This window comes from Urocitellus parryii, chromosome 6 (assembly GCF_045843805.1).
Source record: "Urocitellus parryii isolate mUroPar1 chromosome 6, mUroPar1.hap1, whole genome shotgun sequence".
In the NCBI taxonomy this organism is placed as follows: Eukaryota; Metazoa; Chordata; class Mammalia; order Rodentia; family Sciuridae; genus Urocitellus; species Urocitellus parryii.
In genome coordinates this window covers 141,569,723-141,578,729 of record NC_135536.1, presented here as the reverse complement: position 1 = coordinate 141,578,729, position 9,007 = coordinate 141,569,723, and the positions used below count along the sequence as shown (strand labels likewise).

The 9,007-nt window shown below is 39.5% G+C and overlaps 1 pseudogene; it reads right to left on the bottom strand.

The window, feature by feature from the left end:
• Positions 1–2,479: 2,479 nt before the first annotated feature.
• Positions 2,480–2,580, bottom strand: LOC144255503 (U6 spliceosomal RNA; annotated as a pseudogene).
• Between the last annotated feature and the right edge of the window lie 6,427 nt (positions 2,581–9,007).

Here is a 9,007-nt window from a genome sequence, read left to right as displayed (position 1 = left end):
CTCTGGCTTTTTTTCCCTGTTGGTTCACCTCCCCACATTCTCTGTACCCTGAAGAATGTGTCCTACTTAGCGCAAGAAATAAATTTCTCTAAGCTTTATCTTAGTGCTTTCTTCAATTTATGCTTCAGCCAGAAGAGATTTGCTAATACTTCTGCCCTCCTTAAGTGGTTTCAAGAGGTGAATTTACATACTTGTTATCTGGACAAAAAATAATGTCCTGCTTTGAAATCTTCCTATAGTATAATTCCTCCTTCCAAGCAATATTTACATAGAAATTCTGAACCGGGTGACATTATCAAAAGTCTAGGTGAAGGGGGAGGGTCCTCTCACACCTCTGGGTGATGTGTTGTTTATAATTCTTAGGTCTCTGGATAAAATTAACTTTTATTTCATTCTTCAGATCTCAGAAGTCAGAGTTAATTCAGTTAATCCCAATAATCTTTCCCATCTTTTCCAAATGAGATTAATGACCAGGGAATTTTTACCACATGAACAGGTTTTGTTTTCTACTTGTATCATTCAAGATAGGCAGCAAGCAAGCATAAATATCTTGAGACAAAATAAAGGTTAAGAAATGACATGTCAATCCCCCTGGTACTGAGAACCAACTATGTACCAAATTATTCTACCACAGGTCAGAAGATTAGCTCAGTGCAAGCTCATCAGAAGAAATCTTTTTTTGGGGGGTGGGGGGCAGTATCAGGGATTAAACACAGCAGCACTCAACTGCTAAGCCATATTCCCAGCCCTATTTTTGTATTTTATTTAGAGACAGAGTCTCACTGAGGTGTTTAGCACCTTGCTTTTGCAGAGGCTGACTTTGAACTCATGATCCTCCTCCCTCAGCTTCCTGAGGTGCTGGGATTACAGGTGTGCATCACCTCACCTAGCAGAAGAAATCTTTAGAGAATGTATGGAGGTGTAATAATTAAGAAAAAGTCTCTTCTCTACTCTTACTCCCTTAGCCCACTTCTCTGATAAATTAAAGGCAGTAGGTGTGAATATTCCTCTCAGTTCCCGCATTTATGCACACAGGATCTTGCCATTTACACAGAAGCCCTTCAAATTTGACTGATTCATGGGGTGATCTACAGACTGGAAATAATCTGGGACTTTGGTGGTGGCCTCCAGAGATGCATGTGATTTCAGGAATGCTGAGAAGACCATGCCACTGTGCCAGAAGGTTCACTGTAGACATCCATCTGCTGTGAGAGATGCTAGTGCTGCCTCCCACATTTCCTTGGACTATATCAACACCTTGGAGGAAAACACTCATGAAAACATTGTCTGGAAATAACTCATGGCCAATATTTTCAGGTCTCTGAGTACAATTAACTTTTATTTCATTCTTCAGATGAAATAAAAGATAGTGGACCTCACCCTACAGTTAGGCAGGGCATATAGCAAAGATTGTAGGAACTGGGAGCATAAGGTTTCCTTACTCCAAACACAATGCCTGATGAGTCCTAAATGTATACAGAGTAAACTTCAGAAAGAGAATCGTCACAAGGGGTGATGGAGCTAGGGGTTAAGTCATGAATTCACTGTGTACAAGATAGACACCGAGGGCAGGGAACTGATTGGGAAGGTGAACAGAAAATTCACAGTAACTGTGGTGTGGGTGAATTTTATGACATGAATTTTAGGACACGGAGAGAGAAGAGAGAGACAAGATGAGGCTGACGGGTAAAGGGCCTTGTGGGTAAAAAGGGAGCCAAAGTGTACACAGTGTGTGTGTGTGTGTGTGTGTGTGTGTGTGTGTGTGTGTGTTAGTCACACAGGAATGATGATCAAACAGCTTCATCTGTCCGTGTACAAGACGGAAGGGCAAGAGACCATAGGGAGGCAAGTTCAATGGTCCAACAAAGATGTGAGGATCTGAACAGAAGCCAGTGCAGGGGAAAAAGAATGCCATAACTTATGAAAAGCAGTTAGAAAGAAGAATAGAGTGACTTTTCCCATAGTGGGAAGAAATACATGATATCACTGTCATTTTTCCTTTCTTTTGAGTTGGATATTTCCTGTTCCCGGTAATAGTCCTGTTCACTTTAGAATTATGCAAAATGATGTGTTCCATCAGGTCTTAAGAACAAATTACTTGAGGACAATTTTTGAATTGAGAGCGTTTAGAAGAATTACTTAATATTTTCCACTTAATTTGGCCCTAGGAGGAAAGAAATTAAAATTTTCCATTTTATGAAAAGTTTTTTCCCCTCCCTTTGAACATCTGACTTGAAAGGAAAAAAAATGATTTCAACTTAAAAATACAAAATCATAAATTGCCTCTGTGAGGGTGTCTCTGTGTCTTAATATTAGTGGGGGAAGAAAATAAACCTGAGGGCTGTTTTGGATAGCTGCAATCAGTGTTTGTTTGGGGGAATACTTGAAGAATAAAGTGAGTGCCAGGATATGATGGAAAATTCCTGGACACATTTGTGCCATATTTTTTTAAAAATATACCAGTTAGTTGCCAACGTTTCAAAATGAAGAGATTTTCTATATGAAAATCTAGATTTGCGCAGGGGCCATGCTAATCTTCTCTGTATCGTTCCAATTTTAGTATATGAAAGGCAATATGTCAATCAATGGAAGGGAAACTGATGTGATACAGCAATCTGTATACGGGGTAAAAGCGGGAGTTCATGACTCACTTGAACCAAACCGTGTAATATGATGTATTAAGAACTATGTAATGTTTTGAAAGACCAATAAAAAAAAAGAAAAAAAAAGAACTATGTAATGTTATGAACGACCAATAAAAAAAAAAAAAAGAAAATCTAGATTTGGTCTTCAACACACAGCCACAGGACCTAGAGATGAGTCAGGGCTGCCTTCCGCAGGGAACCTGTTCTCCCCTTACTGTCCCGCTTTGTCAGCTGCTTCAGTCATTTGAATGACTTGCCTGTGAGTGACCCTCAGCCTACCACCTCCTTCTGAGGATCCTTAAGTTTTCCTTTGCTCCTCCCTCAGACTCAGGGGTCAGTGACAGAAGATTGTAAGGAGCTTTGAGAGTGAGAGCAATTTTTGCAAACTCCCATTGTCTGCTTCCTCTTCTCTGACCAAAACCCACCTACCGCCTCTTCCATGCAGGTCTCACCCTCAATATCATAGACTGTGTTTGCATTGAAAATGGGGATTACAGGTGGGCATCAGGAAATCTAGTCATCTCAGTTTACCTTTTCCACAATGCATACATATTTCAAAACATCATGTGCACACCATGAATAAATATTTGTCCATCAACACTGTTCTAAATGTCAGAAAACAATGAATCACAATCGTGGCACTGTTTCTTGAGGACAGAATTCTTTTCATGCATCAAAGGTAACCCATATGAAGCAAAAATGATGTTATATCACAAAACCCAACAAGGAAGTATGTCTAAAGACTAAGCAGTCTTCATGCCCAAAAGCTCAAGCCAAATATTCATTGGGCCCATAGAAGTGATGAGCAGGCAAAGCCCACGGCCCTACCCCCAACCCTACACTGGAGAACTTTCCTGCTACATGAAGGGTCAAAGTTATTCCTCATGTTTCTCCCTCCTCATATCCTTAGGCACTTTATATTTTCATGCTATTAATTTCTCCCTTTTTAAAACCATTTTTTGTTTATGTGTAAGAAAATGCTATATATCTTGAGCTTTTGGAATTTTTCTGATGCTACAAAGATTCACCATTTTTTAAAGCATTTCTGAAACATCTGTATCTTATTTCACCTGCAAATTCTTGAGTCATTTTCCTATTTTCTATTTTACTATTAGTCAAATACCAGGCTATTAGGACTAAGGTCTTTTTGAATATTGTACTAACACAGCATGTTCCTACCATAACTATTCCTACAGTTCAGCCTGGAACAGTGTTCCTTCACCCAAAAAGAACTATGTGAGATTCTGGTACATTCTGGTACATTCTCTGCTCATCAAGAAATAATTAGATAATGAGACCTATTGTCTTAAACTCATCCCCTTATCCCCCACCCTTCCCACCTCATAGCACCTGACAGCATTAGATCCCTAATGCTTAGAGGAAGCAGCATGTAGCAATAGTCACTAACAAATTGCAGGAAAAATGAGCAGAGATTGTATGCTACAGCTTTCCACTGAGTCGAAATTGACAGCAAATTGTATTTGCCCTTTTGCTTCACGTGGAAAATCCATTGTTTACAGTCAAAAGTATAAAAGCAGCACATCTTAGTGAATGGGCACCCTGACCCTTGGCTAAATATAATCTTTAACAGAAAGAGCTAACAGTTAGGGACACTAATACCTGCTGCCTGAAGACCACAAATAAAATGCTCTTGTGTATTCAGGTGGGATTATGGTCAGTGACATGGCCATTGGGAAAGGCCACCTTCTAACTTCACGTGTCTTCCTGATGAGTGTTTGAGATTCAGATGCAGTATACCTGCAAAACACACTCCATATACTCCCACACCATAAACAGGAGACCCTTGAAAACAGTGTGCCTGTACACACAGCTGCAAACATGTCAATTCCCTGCTGATTACACCATCACTGTTGCTGAAACCCACGGGGAAGAACTCAGCTCAAACATGCATAGCTAAGTTTTTCCCACTCTGAACTAAGGAGTGGAGTATGCACAGTGAGCAATATTAACTTGCCCTAAGTCTACTAACAATTTAGTAGAAACCTGGAGGGGGCTTATCAAAAGTGTTCCTTTTAATGATAAATATTTTAAGCAACTTTCTTCCATTTTGGAATAAAAATATCCAGTATAATTGTTATAATAAATATATGTTTTTTTCTAATGTGAGTGTGTTTATAAAAAAAATGTGGCTGCCATTATGAATAAAACAATAAATGAATATTACATATTCAAAGTACCTCTTGTATACAAAAGGGAAATTGTAAATATATGCTTACACAAAGACATAAACCCATGTTGTAAAATTACAACTCTTACAAAGAGACTGTGCTTATATCTTTAAGATAATCATTGAATATATTTATTGACAGCTATTTAAGTGCTTTTCCATGGAAATGATACTACTCTTTAGGGACTTTATTGCTAAGAAAGTATAATTGTTCCCTTCCTTGCAAGAAATAAAATATAGACTTTCTAATAGAGGATAGAATGTTTATTTTTTAGGACATGCTGATAAACACACAGTTATACTTAAACTTCTGCTAATTTTTCAAAACATCCTTAATTTCTTAAATAATAGTTTAAATATATGTCTATTATAGTACATATTTGGTGTGCAAATATTTCTATTTATGTGGCAGTACTTATGTGAATAACTTATTCATGTATGCATATGCACATACAGATACTTGTGCGTACATTTGGTCTTCCTGACAGTTTGGAGGTTTTAAAATTTTTTAAATAAAAAATTTAATCTGATGTTCTTAAATGGATGGCATTCTAACCTTCAAAAGCCTGTGTTTATCATGAATTTCCACCACCCCAAATAGTTTTGACCTAAGGTTACAATGCATCCTCAGACTATTTCAAAGGGGGGGGGGTAAAAAGGATGATAAGCAAACACTTCATTATGGAGTCTCAGTATGTGTAAGACTCTTCAAATCCCCAAGAAGCTTTTTCAGCACATCCAGAGAGTGGTGGAGTAGTTCAAACCCAGAGGGGACAGTCAATCAGAGTCCTGCTGTCACATAACAAAGAGCTGAGCCCCTGGTCCCTTGCATCATCCTTTGGCTGCCACATTGGCTGGCTGGGGTCATTAGAATTCTCAGGGTTTCCACCAAGGTGATGCATCATCAGAGGTAAGATTTTAAGTCTTAATTGAAAATGCTCACCTCTCACAAAAGTCTGTGCCCTTTTTATCCTGGATGTGCACAGAATAGAGAGGAAGAAAGGGTAAAGGAAAAGATACTTCTTAAAATCACCTTCTTAGAACATTAAAGAAACCAATGAATCTACAGTTCTGAGCAAAATTTAATTTTTTTTAGAGTCATGGAAATTGTAGCTCCAGGGGAAAAAGGGAGGGGGGGGAAGAGAATCAAAAATTGCAAGAACTTCATCATCAGTGCAGCTTACACAAAGGTAAACCGAGGACAGAGGGAAGTGACAAAGAGCCTCCCAATCTGATAGTGGTCCGCGATTTCCCTAGCACAAATTACTCCAGCACCACAGCGTTGACCACTGTGGCCAATCTTCATTGGTGCAGTCCAGTCTTCCATAAGGATTAAATTGAAAGGAGGACTCAGCCGCAGTCAGTATTGACTAAATGAGGGTCATTTATCATCCCCTCGCATTTGCACAACACACTGGCACTGCTTTTCATGCCCTTCAACTTTTCCTTCTCCTGAAGGCCAGCCTCCTGCCCCATTAAATCCTTAACCCTTGGCTCCCTGGACCATTCTGGATTGACAACCAACTGAACACATGCACTGGCTCTTTCCATCCCGGCTCTTTCACCCCACCCACTCTCTAAAAGATCCACAGAGAAAACTAATTATGTTTTTCTAAGTAAGCAGAGTACTTCTATTTAGCAGAAGCTGGGACCCTATGTTGACCTAACACAGCATTTCAAGTAAACTGCCAGAAGCCCCATCAAATTGCTGAGAGTAATTTAGAGTATGAAATGTGTTAAATTATTCAAAGGGCTGAATAAGCATAAACAGGAGAGATATGCACACCCAGCGATGCCGGGCTGACATTTAATACATCATATTAGCACTCCTGTTAGTGCCCATCGCCCACCTTGGGGCACATTGCCCTGCACGTGCACTGACAGACAGCGAGAACTTCCTTTTCCACCAAGAGCCATGCTAACTACTCTCATTTTCAATAATTTGCCTCAGCTTCCACAACTTCCTCCTATTTAGTACCAGTTCTATGTTCATCACTCTCCTAAATAAATCAACAAATGTTCATTTTTGAATAATAAAAGGTTTAGTCATCTCTCTTTTTAAGGCCAGCATACAACCTAGCACTGTCTCTAACAGCCAAAGGAGATTGGCATAAAAATATTAGAATATCTCTTCTTGAAATTTTAAGAAAGTTTAAACTGTAGGGTCCGAAGCTTTGCATTTCCCAATGTAGAATCTCAAAGAGTTCCCACAAAAAGAAATTGGTGGCTCTGGGGAAAAAAACAAACAAACAAACAAACAAACAAACACAGAGACGTTCTTTCATTAACTCAAATTTCATATGGGTAATTCATTCATGAGTTCATTCATTTACTTCACAATTTATATTTAATATCCACCACAAGCCATATCTAGGTTTAGAGATAGGAGAGGAAGTAAATGATGGAATAGAGAAAAAATATGTCTCAGTGATTAAGTAATATAATCCTCATCGAAAAATGAGTGGTGGTAGGAGTGAGAGAGCCTAAAATAAGTACAAGTTAATGCTATAACCTATAATGGAAGTGTGCAAAGAGTCACACAGAGTTCAGAAAATTTAGTATCCAACTCTACAGGGAAGATGAGAGAATCTTCACTGAGCTCAAATGAGGCTCTAGGCTCATCCTCACTGAAGCTCAACCAAGGCTCTGGGCCCATTCTGTCCATATCTCTTAGGATTGCCTTCCATATTTCAGCTTAGAGTGGCTCCACTACTCAAGAACACTCTGTATGTGAAAGATGGTGGCCCCCTGTCCAGCTTCAGCCTCCTGCTACAGATAGGATGGTCCTTGGCTAGCCAGAGGTCTCATCTCTGTCCTCATCACCCCGTTTGCTTTCAGGCTAAGCTATTCAACTTCTGTGGGTCTGCTGGGCTGGCCATCCATACACCATGGAAATCAAGGCTACCAGAGGCCTCCCATGAGGTTCTTACTCCAAGAAGACAGTAGGACATGACCTCCATAATGCTCTCCTCCTGGTGGGTCACTTTAGAAACCCTTGTTGAACCATAAGCCTGAAGTTTCAGAACACCATCAAAGGATGTAGGGATCAATAATATTGTGCCTCACATCTCTTCTCAGGTCAGTGATGGCCAGAACACTAACCCATATAAATCAGCTTCATGTGCTTTGTGAAGCTCTTTCATAAAACCCTACTCGGAGTCTTTTCCTATGGGTAATCCATTCATGTGTTCATTTACTTCACAGTTTGTATTCTTTCCGGAAGTAGCTATCTCATTTGTAGGTCTTTCTTCAAATTATCCTTTCATATACTAGAGTTTCTGGCCTTCTGGAATTCACTGACATTTTCACACAATTGTTCCCCTAAAATCATGCTTGTGGTACCCCACTTCTAGGTTTGCACCATTTGGCTTTACTATTTCCAGGTTATTATGTGTCTTAGTTAGCTTTTTGTCACTGTAACCAACATAGCTGGCAGAAACAACTTAGAAGAGGAAAAGTTAACTATGGCTTACAGTTTCAGAAGTTCAGTCTATGGTCAGCCATCTCCATTGCTCTGGGGCTTAGCTGAGGCAGAAAATCTTGGCTGAAGGGTGTGGTGAAGGAAAACTGCTGAGTTCATGAAAGTCAGGAGACAGAGAACTCGGCTTCCCTGGGACAAAATATGAGCCCTAAAACCATGCCCCCATTGACCTACTTCCTCCAAGTATGCCCTAAATGCCTTCAGTTACAACCCATTAATCCATTAAAATTATTAATCCATCAAATGAATTAATCTACTAATGAAGAGTTTACAACTTTCATAATATAATAATTTCACCTCTGAACATTCCTCTATTGTCTCTCACATGAGCTTTTTGAGGATATTTCATATCCAAATCATAATATTGTGTTTTGGATCCAGGAGGATTCTCTTAAACCTCATGTCTTAGGCAAGCAGAAATTTTCAGATAAGAAGTAATTAGATTATGAGCATTACAACCTCCTCAGTGGATTAATTCATTTGATGGATTAATATTTTGAGTGTCTACTTTACCATGGCTAAAGGAAGTAGATCACTGAGGGAATACTCTTGGGGATCATGTCTTGTGCTGAGCTTCTCTCTCTCTCTCTCTCTCTCTCTCTCTCTCTCTCTCTCTCTCCCTTTCTCCCTTCTTTCCTCCCCTCCCACCTCCCTCTATCTCTCTCTCTTTCTCTGCTTGCTTGCTGCTATGGG